General features: G+C 33.4%; 1 pseudogene; it reads left to right on the forward strand.

Annotated features, from left to right (window-relative positions):
• The first annotated feature begins 11,389 nt into the window (after positions 1–11,389).
• LOC114077157 lies at positions 11,390–11,996 on the forward strand (annotated as a pseudogene).
• Positions 11,997–13,369: the final 1,373 nt, after the last annotated feature.

Below are 13,369 nucleotides of genomic sequence, written 5' to 3' on the forward strand. Positions count from 1 at the left end.
AAAACGATGGTCCATGTCCGAACTTCGAAGACATCAAGACGCGAAGAAGAGAATCCAGCCCGAGCTAGGAATAATAGCTCACCCTTAATTCTGACGTGCTGAAGACTGGCTAGAGTTGTGGACGAGACGAAGTCACTGGTGCACTTGCTGCACTCCACAAAACAACAAGAAGAACATAAAAGTAGGGGTCAGTACAAGTAATGAGTAGGTATCATCGGCCAACTCAAAATAGAAAGCAATAAATATCAAGTAATAATATAAAATCAACTACGACACTCAACAGGTGACAACAAGTACAAAACCCTTTGACAACAACACCAAGCACATCTAGGAGGGCTCAAGCCTCCACACCATACTCGTTTGGGAGTTAGGTTCTTTAAATTGAGTATATCATCATAATTCAAGATTCATTCTCTTTATTCCTCTTGTGTCGGAACGTGACACTCCGATCCCCTAATACTACGTGTCGGTTCGTGACACCCGATCCCCTAATACTACGTGTCGGTTCGTGACACCCGATCCCCTAATACTACGTGTCGGTTCGTGACACCCGATCCATTAACCTCATTCTTTTAGTTCATCAAGCCTTCCTTTATACCAAGGCATCATCATTAATAGAGTGAATTTAAGGTTTTTAAGATTCCACAGTATCATCATTATAATCCATCACAATTTATATATAATCACAATCATGCAACAACGCAATTAAGCGCATAGAAGACTTTACAATACCACCCAATAGATATCAATCGCTATTAAGAGTTTACTATCACATAGCATAAACCATAACCTACCTCCACCGAAGAATCGTGATCAAGCAATCTACTTCTCCAATGTCCTTGCTGTCTCTTCGTTCTTCTCTCTCTCTCGCTCGTTCTCTCTTCTTCTCTCTGTTCTTTCTATTTTTCCTTCTTCCAACTCTTTTTCTTTTTACCCTAATTATCAAATAATTAAGTATAAAAGATGATAAAAGTAACCCACTATTTATTTCAAGGTTATCTCCTTTAACCCCCAAGTAATTAAATTATACCCTTACCCCACAATTTCATAATTATAAGCATGAATAGTCTAAAACGCCCCTTAAAAACTTTAGCAGAAATCCGACCCAGGTGGAATTACGCCACTCGTGACGGCCCGTCGTACCTGCGACGGTCCGTCCTGCACGTCCGTCACAAAGTTCAGAGACTCAATTTCAGTAAAAGGTCTGTGACGGTCCGTCGTGGCTACGACGGTCTGTACTGCTGTTCCGTCGTGAAGTTCAGAGAGTTGATCCCAGTACCCAGATTTTCAGAGTTTAAGTGTTTTGGAACGATGACCCCCCGATGGTCCGTCGTGACCATGACGGTCCGTCGACTGTTCCGTCGACTCAGCCAGTTTTTATCAAAATAATCTTGCTGCTCGAATCGACTAAACAGGTCGTTACACCTATCTGTAAATAGCATCACATAAATGCATAGACACAGTTCAATTACAAATGTAATGTATAAATAACGTATGTATAGATTTATAAAAGAGCTACCAATAGTTGTGACAATAACCACTAATTTTGTATTGCGTGCACGGGAAACCACTGTCTAGTATACTATTACATGTGACAATTCTTATAAAAAATTTTATATTTTATTTTCTATGATGATATTTATTTTGAATTTCTTAGGAAGACACTTTCTTTTAGATATATATATATATATTTTTTGAAACATTTGTTTTAGGATAAAGAAAGTATATGCGTGAATAGTTGCTCTCATCTTTTTCTTAAAATTACATTCCCTCGATCAAGTTATAATTGTCCACTATTGACTTGACACATACTTTAAAAAACAATAAATATTAGGGATACTATAATATTACTATATCACTAGAGTGAAAGGAAATAAATCACATATTTTTAAGGCAAAATTGTTATTTGTCCATTATAAGTTTATAATTATAGAAATCCCGATACATTAACCTGATGCGCGAGATACATTATCGTTAAGTAAGATACATTACATTTTATACACGATACAGTAATTGATGTACATTTTATACATGATACATTAATCTGATGTGCGAGATAGATTAATCTGATATGCAAAAATAAGGGATTTTAAGAATTTATAAAACTAACAGGTGATAATAATAATAAAAGAATTTAAAGGTGGATTTTTCTCATTTTTATTAAGTAATATTAAAATTATGTTTTAAAAAATATATTAGACATTAAATAATATTTAATAGTATGAATAAAATAGAAACAATATAAAGTTATTCATACTAGCTATCACCTTTGGTGATGATGATTGAGGTTTGACAAAACCCCTATGATCCTATCACATAGTTACATTGAAAAAGAAGTAATCGTATAAATTAATGACAAGCATGCGCTACTGATGCCTATCAGTGCAAACATTTTGATGAGTAATGTCCGGTGGACGTGAGTGATGATAAATAAGGCATAATAAATAAACATGATTTTTAACGTGATATTAACGAATAACTATATCCTTCAATTTTGAATATGTATAAATAGACATTTAAATTATTATAAAATTGAACAAGTAACAAGTGTCATATATGACATATTACATGTATAATGTCATGTAGGATACAAAATTTTCATATAAGGTGCTATGAAGGATGAATATGAAGGATGAATGTGTTCATTTCTTCAATTTTATATAAGTTAAAGTGTCTATTTATATACCAAAATTGAAGGTTATAGTTATTATTTGACGTTAAGTTAAAAAATCATATTTATGTATTACATTATGAAGAATTTATTTTGTTTGATACTGAAAAGAATTGAAAATTTTGGAAAGGATAAAGGGATAAGCAATTCCTGGCCATTCACTCAGCAAATGTGAAAGATGTCAAAATGCTCCTTCATGTCCAGCAAAAGTTTCTTTTCAAAAGAAATGAGAGTTTCATCCATTGAATCAACTTTCAAATGTATTATTATTATTATTGGTTATTAGTATTAGTTAGTATAAATAATCCAAAACATTGCTTAATAACGACAAGATCAGAAATTTTATTAAGGATGTCCAAAAATTATGGTGTGTGGCTGTCAAAATAAAATAGAAAAACATTGTACTATTTGAGATTCAAGCTCAGAAGGTCTTTATTCAAATGGGCATTCATAACCGGCGTCTTGTTAAGACTCTTAAGAGTGTACAACTTTACATATATATCCTTTAAATGCAAAATTTAACGTGTATAATTTTTCAATGACAAGATGATTAGAGGTATTGAGGGCTTCATGTCTAATCAAATATCACAAAAATTTAAATTTATATTTAAATTTACGATAATCCATGAATCAAACTAAGGGTCTGTTTGGATTGACTTTTGACTTATGACTTATAAGCCAAAAACCATAAGTTAGAATTTCTAACTTATGACTTTTGACTTATTTTTGTTATTTTGGCTTTAAAATAAGTGTTTATAAGCACTTTTTAACTTTATATAAAAATTGAATCTTTTTTAATAAAACAATCAGCATCTTATCTTATAGAACAATAACTCAAACAAGACAGAGTAACAACTCGAATAAAAAAAAATAGAAAACGACTTTACATTAAAAAAATCAAATAAACTCGTAGAAGTTGAGGCATACCTTAGATCCAAGTGAATAGAAGATATATATTCTGTGTAGATCACTTCTAGGCAGACCTCTGCTTTCTCTATTCTCAAAAAACGTACAGATGAAACACTAATCGATGAAACCTGGCCTGGATTTTGCTGCTAGGAAAACCTGTGCTTTCTCATTTTTGGATGAGAGCTTTACTAAGATCGTTGTGAGGGAAGATTGTTTTTAGCTTGGTAAAATCTCTGCTAGGGTTGTTCACTTGTTTGATTTCACGATATCTTTTGGGAAATAAACTGAAGTTTCTTTTCTTTGTTTTATTTCTCTTTTAGAATTTTAATGAATAGTGAAATTTTAGGCGGCCAATTTTGGTGAAACTAAGAAGTTCCCGCCTTTCAATATATTTCACAAGACGCCTTAATTTTTAATTTGTGACCAGTTACCACTTTCTCTAGAGATCATATTTAGAGCCTTCACAATAACATACGAAACTAAAGACCTATATAAAATCTCGTCCCAATATATGTACTTCTAGAGATGGGATTAACTCGTCCTAAATATTGGTCTTAAATAAAGCTTTCTCTTGTAGTGAAGAAAAGTAAATATATGACTTCTTTAATAAAGACGCGAAAACACGATAATGAAATGAAAAAACTATACAAGTGTAACACAAAGAGAAATTACGAGTAATGTAGTTCTTGTTTTAGATTTTGAAGTTTTGTATAATGTAAAGTTGTGAACTAAAAATCACTTTGAAGTGTGAATTGAAGGCTAAAGGATAAAGATAGTGACTAGCAATATAGTAATATTTATGTACAAGTAAGTATAGTAAATTACTAGTATTAATGAGTTATCGGTTTACCCAATAACTCAATGTTAAAAATTAATACTGAATCGATAACCCGATAATTTTTTATATATATATAAAATCATTAAAAAAATTATTAATTCAATAACCCAATAACAATAAACCAATATCACTTTTTTTGGTTCAGTTTTTTTCACCCCCTACTCACACTCATTTGGCCAAATCATTTTCTCATTTATCATTATTTGTTTACATTAGAGTAACTCAAATTCTTCCAAAGAAACGGGACATTTACATAGTTTCTTTTGATCCTTGTATTATTCTTCTAACAAATAAGAAGAAAAAGTTATAAACCATATTCCAAAAACCTCCAACAATACTAATTTTTTACGTATTGTTTCATAATATATCTTATCATATTCCATTGTATTTTGTATTATATCATATCATATTACACTATATGTATTGTTTAATTGAATATAATGTTTGAACAAATTGAATATAATCTCTTCTTTCAGTGTCCAATTAAAATTTCGGGAAATATGACAAAATTGTTCATTGTTGGAGAATTAATTGAATGAACGTTAATTGTTTATCGATGGATGAAATAAAAGGAAAAAAATGATATTTAAACATTATTTAGGTAAGTGCACAACTTTATAACCGTTTATACGACTTCAATTTAAAACTTTATCAAAATTTGTATATTATTATAAATGCTATTCACTTTAAATTCATATATGAGACTTCAAATTTAAAGTTCAAATTTTAAATTTCACGCTTTAAAATTTAACTTTAAAAAATTAATTTCGGGTAAGAAAAGAAAAATCAAAATATGTAATCCTACCAAACCTAAAAAATAGTAACAATAAATATTGAAAAACCAAAAAAAAAAAAGTTTCATCTTCACGATAAGAATTACACTTGAATATCATATACCATTCAATGGAACAACAAATTAAATATAATGACTGTGTTTCAATCGCGAACACGCTGAGGTCTTCTATATAAATTTTTATTTCTTCAATTATTGAACAAATATTACACAGTACACTAAACAAGTCACAAAGAGTGCTATAATTGAAATAGTGAAAAACTAACACAAACACACACACATAAACCCCCAATTAATAATAGTTTTTATGTCAAGTTTTATGTGCTTGTGATTCTATGACTATAGAGATTTTTGTGGGCTACTATGCAAGGGTTACGTTGTCATCAGATCTTCTCAACTCTGCTTTTCTATTTTTCGATATGTATCTCCTTCATTTTCTGATTATGTGTTCTATTTAGTGATTGTTATGATTTTGGGTGTGATGTTTGGGTTGGAGTTCTCGTGTTTACTAATATTTCTGCGTTCAAAGAGAAAAGTATACTTATTGTCCTTAAATTTTATTGATTTTCTAGGTTCGAGAAACAAAATCATGGGATTTCATTTTCACTTATATTTTGCTAATTGATTATTTGGAGTTCTCTGTGATTTAGGGGAAAAGAAATTATGAGGTTATTTTTTTAATTCGTAATTTCAGTTATACTTTGTTGGTTTAGGGAAATAAGCATGTTATTTTGGCATATTGCTTGTTTGAGTCAACTATTGTTCTCTAGCTGTTTGTAAAAATTCTCCAAAGAAGTAGCCTCTTTCGCTTTAAATTCTCTAATGTAGCTTCCTATTATTTTTTTTAATTATCTGAAAAGCTAATAAATTGATGTTTTCAGTTCCATGAGAAAGATTAGGAAAGAACGTTTAACATTATAAACATGAGTCTTAATCTTGCCTACAAACGTTATGAATAACAAATTAGCCTCTTATTTTCACTGAGAAGTGGCATTTATCAGTTGTTATGTTAGGACCCTGTTGTGGGACATAAATCTATTGCCTTGCAAATAAATGTTCTCTACCGTAATTTTTATGTCACCAGCCAACTATCAACTGCAACTGCAATTGGAAGTGTTCTTTGTGAATTCTCAAACTTGGCTTTGAACAATTTTCACCTGATAGCTCCAACCAATTTTAAATGAGATCTACTCGTAATTGTGCTTGATCATGTACTTCTTCGAAATCGATCGAGGGTGTGGTTGAAATGATGAAACATTCACTTCCTTCTGAACAACGTTCAACAAGAATATGCATAATCGATGCTAATCATACTTCATTCTTACTACATACTATGTCCACAAATTAAAACACTTCTCTCAACTACAACGTGACAACAAGATGACTGCCACCATCATCTCTTTTGCAATCTGTGGAGATGAAAAACTTCATAAAAATGTAGTGCTTGGAGAATCGGGGGAAGCTCTTGTCGATGAGAGAATGTAATGAAGTCGATGGATGACAGCACAACAAAATGGGGGCACCACAACACGTGGAGTAATGAAAGCAGAAAAAAGAATTGTAATGACTAAAGTATCCTTAGCTAATTAAAAAATTACAGGCAAGGAGCTTCCCACTCTTCTAATATAGTTAAATAAAATGTGAATGCAATATTGATATTAGTAATACCGTTGTTAGTTATATTGATATTAGTTATGCTTTGATGATTTTTTTTCCATGCACTGCTTAATTTAGTTTACTAAAAATAATAAGCGTTGAATAATTTTTAAAACAGATATTCATTTATAAAAATACCTTTCATAAATATGATAAAAAAAAAATGTGAAAAATATTTTTTAAGGGAGATTGTGTCTAACCCTTCCATGCTAATACCGTCATTTTTAAGGGAATTGGTAATTGTGCTTGTACAGTACATGCATTGAAAATCATTTCACGCTAATGGCAAGATTTGTCATGTATTAGTTATATAGCATAATATCTAATAGAGTGTTGTTTGAAACAAATTTTCTTAAGCACTGAAAATTAACTGTAAGCAAAATAAATAAAAGAAAGAAAATGTGATTTTATTAATGAATCGTGATGAGTACAATTCTGTTATTCTCTCTTTTAAGTTTCTTCGTGATTCGAGGCCTTCAGTGGCGTATTTCTCAAATTGTTGGATGATGTAGACCTCCTTGAGATGTTGTCGATCTTCGAGACGTAGGAAAGCGCTTCGTGGTTTCATGTCGATCTTCGAAAAGATTTTCATTGATCTCTCCTTCGAATAGTTATGTAGTTGATGGCGTAACTTTCTCCAATTGCAGACTGTTTGTTGAAGAATTTTCTTGATGCCCCTAGAATGTTATGTTCATCCCCTATTTATAGTCGTAGGGGGTGGACAATGTTGCCCGTGATTGGCCAAAGAATGTCCTTTTAACACTTGACAGATTGTGATTGTTTCTTGCATTTGACTGGGACTGCGACCTCATTTGGACATGTGGCGTCACCTTGTTGGTCTTGGATGCCTAGTCACTGTGACACGTAGCATGAGTTTGAGCTTCAAGGTGAAATGAACCTTGGATTTGAATTGAATAAGATTGACTTATTTATTGGTAAAGCCCAAATTAATCATTCAACCCCAATGAACATGGATTTAATTCAATTTTGTATGAATGATCCAATACAACTTATGCGTCTACAAATTCCCCTTACTTCGAGACTTGTCGACTTGTAGGCTTGCCGAAATTTGACGACAAAACTTGAAGTATTCATGAATGTATTTTCGTTTCTTGAGACTTGTCAACATGTAGGATTTTCGAATTTGACGACGAGATTTGAAGTTTCATGAATGTGGTTTCATTTTTTTTAGACTTGTCAATGTGTAGGCTTGCCGAATTTGACGACTAGAGTTGAAGTCTTCATGAATGCATTTTTGAGACTTCAAGAGTATTTGTTTCCTGTCGTCGTATCTAACTAGGCCTCTACAAATGATTTGCTTGTAATGATCTGATTTTTTTTTAAATATTCTTGCTCGACAACCACGCAGACCATCTATATTGATTTCAAATAGATGGGTCTAGTGGGTAGTAACATTATTTTGTCGTCTGATCTTCCTTGCAAGGTGTGAGAAAAAACAATTAAGAAGATTGATTGAATTTTAAATCAAATAAAAAGAATATCAACTTTCCTTTGTCGGAGTCAATGAAGATATTATTCTTTCCTTAACTCTTTGGTTCATCCTTCCATATTGGTGTGGCTTCAAAATGGACATGGAATATCTCAACCAAAATCAGATTTTTTATTTTCCAAATCCACCTTATTATGCCTTGTGGAAGGATTAGAAATCTTTCACACGAATTCCTATATAATCTTCTCAAATGCATAAAAAATTTCATCAAACAAAACTTTAAATGCTGCAAAAAACAAGTTATTAGAGTGTATTTAACAGTTCAATTGTGACGTCGCTTATTTTTTTATCAAATCGGAAGACATAACCTCCATCATATCTCAAAAGAAACTTCAAGCAAAATACTCTTGCTACTTTCTCAGGTAACTTAGATTCTTGTTTAGTAGTAACCCGTCTTGATTGTTCAGTTTTGCGCGCCTTTAGTGTAAAAATCCATATCTAATTGTAGAAAAATTGAAATCACAGGACACTTTATTTTTTTGAAACTAGAAATGCAGAGCTATAACATAGAAAAATAATTACAGCCAAACTTTTATTCCATTGCTACAATTTTTATCTTCAATGTTGAACCTGTTTTTGATTGACATATTTGGGCGTCCGTAGTATAACGTTAATTTCTAATTGTAGAAAAATGAAAATTGGAAGCCGTTTGGTTTTACAAAACTAGAAATATGAAATACGGAATATAAAATATTTATAGCCAAATTCCTTTTCAATTTCTATAGTTTTGATCTTCAAGTTTGAACCCATTTCTGATTGACAGATTTGCGCGTCCGAGTCTAAAATTCACTTCTAATTGTAGGAAAATCGAAATGGTAAGTCGTTTGATTTTTCTGAAACTAGAAACATGGAACTACGACATATAAAATATTTGTAGACAAATTCTTTGTCAATGACTACAGTTTTAATTTTTAAGATTGAACCTATTTCTGATGGTTAGATCTTTTTTGTATTTTGATTACTCTGATTGTGTTTACGCCAATGCAACCAGCTTTTTTTCAAAGCAACGTTGTGCAATCTTTATTTTTAGCAGCAACAGTGGTCTTTTGATTATTCCAATTGTGTTTTCTCCATTGAAACCTCTTTTTTTTTCTTTTTAGATCAACGTTGTGCAATCTTGATTTCCAGCAGCGATAATGGACTTTAGTGACTGAGATGCGCCATACCCTTGCCTTGAAATCGTAGAGAACAAGCAACATTCGCGCGCCAAAGTTCTTACCTTGAAAGTTCATGCTCAGTGATTGGTGTTCTCCTCTTGAAGTCTTCCACTCATCAAAATGTTATTGTTGCCATCCCTCCTCGTCTTGCTGAATATCTTAGCAGTTGGTATGTTCCTTATTATGGGTTTGGTGAGGTTCTCTATATGTCTGACTATTGGGAATGGGTAGAGGATGTGCTTGCCCACTGCAATGAGACTTTGGATAACGTCAAGATTTATGATGCTATATTTTATTCAATGTTCACATACAGCCACCACGAAAAATGTTCTCCAGGCCTTCTGTAGAATTGGCGTCCATCTACCAATACAGTCTCTACCTTCATCGGAGAGTTATCTATTCTTTATGGGATTTGAGAACCATTGGAGGTCTTCCTATTCATGGTTCCTTGAAGTTATGCCCTCGGTTAAGGAGTTGACACATGTAGATGATCAAAGGAAGTCTTTTCTCCCAAGAAGCTTTTCCTTCTTATTTTCGGCGTTCTACCGACTTGCCAAAGGTGCCATCGACGAAGTCTCTTTTCGAGAATAGATAAAGTTTTGGTTTAGAGGGCCAAGAAAATATGTCGAGCCTTGGCTAAGGACATCACGAATCATACAAAACCAAGGATGAATCATGATTCTTCTGGAAATAGTGACATGAGATTTTTGCCTTGAACCGAAGACGAGAATACTCCTTTTGTCGGCTAGGCGTAGAGAAATTATTCAAGGATGAGACTTATATGGCGGCTTTGCAAGTTCGTTCTTCCTAAAAATAAAGTTGATTGTATTTGTGCTAGTGTCTTCAAAGTCACAAGCTTGATGGCTCTTGGAGAAATATTTTCTTTGGCGGGTCCGTTCCTAGCAAGAATGTATCGCGTCCTCAGGGATATATCCACTTCTTCAAACTTGGGTGCTTGCAATACATTACTTCCCTTCCATTATGTATATGGATGGATATGTGAGTATTTTGAAACCTACGTCCGTGTTACCCATCCTTAACGAGGTGTGCAAATGTGGTAGATTTATGGAGAAAAGATGGTGAAACATTTTGACCTTGTTGATGCTCGCAAGTTATTTCAATAGGTGAATGTGCATAACCTCCACAATCTAGCCATGCTACAAGGAAAGGAGCTGCATATTGATGATAGTGGAAAACTGTCCACTCCCTGGAGCGATTTCCTTATAGGCCTTCATTCAAGTTTTGTCATTTTGAGGCTGATGATGAACTGATTGTGGAGCCTTATAGCCCTCACCGGTTCAATCGACATTTGGATATTGTCAAGATGTTTCTGGTGCACTCATAGAGCACTATTATGATGGTTCACTGCTAGCTTTGATGGAACTATGGGGTTCATGTGTTCATCTTGGAAGTTCTTCAAAGATTATCATATCAATGCGTCCATCGAATAAGGGGCCTTTTATGAATCGTGAGTATTCAAATTGGTGGTCATCTCATCTAGAGATTTTGCTGAGACAAAGTACCCACATAATTTGGAGAGGTACGAAAAAGGGTGATGATTCTTTACCAACCAAAGGTGAAAAACTTCAAGAAAGTTCCCTCACTCTATAAAGTCCAAGGTGACACCAAATATCCCTTCTCAATTTGTCAGAGTTGTTTTCAAGTCTAAAAGTTCGAAGGGCAAGGCTACACATGTGGATAACAGAGTTAAGGTTCCTTTACAGGCTCCTAGGTTGACATCACTAATAAAGAGGTGATCGACGTAATTCTCAGGAGGAAAAAACCTTTCACCTCATCGAAAAAAGGTGTTGTAAAGTCACTTGGCATTGCACCATCTGATAGAAACACGTCAAAAATGTCTATTTCACTCCATGAGATTGATATTGGTGCTAGTGCAGCCTTTAGCTCCAATGAGAGCAATGTTAGACAAGAGCTACATGGGAAACGTTTGAAGAAAAAGCCTAAGGACTTGAACACTCAACAATGCGAGTTCGCTGAATTGGATTCCATTAGTATTGATACTGCGATCTTTGAACATGGTGCTGCTGATTTACAATGCCCTTGAAAGAATTGGCACATCATGTAAAAGTCACCTCTTGAGTATTTCTCTAAACTTGCCTCCCCTTTTTATATCATTGGATATTAATTCTATTTTCTTAAATTATTCAGTTGGGTCTTGGGGACATCCCTAGAGATGTAGATGTATTTGAAGATTGTATTACAAGCTCAAGATCTCTCAATGTGGCGAAGAGTTCTGATCACCCCCTCCTGTTCAAGTTAAGAGTCAAGTTGCATATGAGGTTCAACTAAGAAAGCTGGTGGTCCCTTTTTCTGAAAAGGTTGAAACTTCTCAAAATATTCCAACTACTAATGTAGAGGTTGTTGAAACTTCTCAAATTGGATGTTCAGATGTTTCCAAAGGATTTGGTCCGCCCTTTTCTGAGAACTGCCTCTCATTTTGAACCACAAAAGATTATTTCTAGCTTCGAATTGTCTTACATTTCTAGAAGTGGCGTACCTTATGTGAGTGTATCACTCAATTCTCTATTGAATCTTCAGAGAACCTCAAAGAGTTGGAGGCAGGTGTTGCCTTGATTCTTAATGGGCTTTGAGAAGTTAACATCATCAACCTTAATCCTTTAGAATCTTCTTGAAGATCTTTTCAAGAAAGATAGAGATTATGATGTTGCAAGGTTGTCCACTTCTCACAAGATAGTGAGAATCTCTCACTAAGAGTTGTTTTATTTCTGCTGCACAACAATGTCTTGATACCACAAATCAGGAGAGAATCCACATGGACAAACAGTTGAAAGAACTTCAAAAGGTCCTTACAAGAGCTTAAAAAGACCTAAAAGTGTGGACTTCAAAGAATAAGAAAACCATCTCTTATTGAAGATCATCAAAAGAGGTTGTCTGAAAATCAAGAGACTATCACTAACCTTGAAGATGAAATTCATGCCATTGAGAAAATCATCCCCTTGTCAGAAACAAAAATAAAAGAACTAGCTAAGCTAATGAAGGAGGCTGAGACAAGTCGTCACCAAATCCTTAGTCATGAACTTTTTCCTTAGTCCTCTTCCTCATAAGGACATTCTCTTTCATTTTCTTATTCTATTGTGTGTGTTTGTTTTTTTGTCTTGTTTATTTCTAGAACATTGCTATGATGTAGTAACAATCCTTCTTGAATGAATAAACGTGTTGCATTTTTTCTTCTCAAATGCCTTTTTTTATTTCTCTGTTTCAAATTCTTGTCGTGTGATTTGTAACTTGCTTTATCTGCCAAACAACTTTTCCCAAGATTTTTGCTTTGAGCTATTTTATGTTTGAAACTCAGTAACTCGCAGTAGGAACATTCAAATAGCGAGTGCTTCATTTCATTGGAAATATAACTCACACGAATAACATATATTTGAAACTCATGACCGAAAGAATTTCAGGTTAGTACGACTATTATTCCAGAGTTAGCTCGAATGCTGCCTTGACCAACTTTTTAGCTTTAAGCATTTGCAGTAAAAAACCAATAACTCAATGTGGGAGCATCGAAATAACATGATTCTTCTTTATTGGAAGCATAACTCATATAAATAAAACATCTGTAGAAATCATGCCTAAAAGATATCCAGATTAATATAGATATATTTTCAAAGTCAGCTTAAACTCTGTCTCCCTCAACTCTTTAGCTTTGAGCAACTTTAGAAGAAAAGGAATAACTCGGCAAGGAGCCTTGAAATGATGTGATTCTTGTTCTGTTGGAAGCATAACTCATAGATGTACTCTCTCTCTCTCTCTCTCTCTCTCTATATATATATATATATATATATATATATATATGTAT

Source organism: Solanum pennellii, chromosome 5 (assembly GCF_001406875.1).
Source record: "Solanum pennellii chromosome 5, SPENNV200".
Classification (NCBI taxonomy): Eukaryota; Viridiplantae; Streptophyta; class Magnoliopsida; order Solanales; family Solanaceae; genus Solanum; species Solanum pennellii.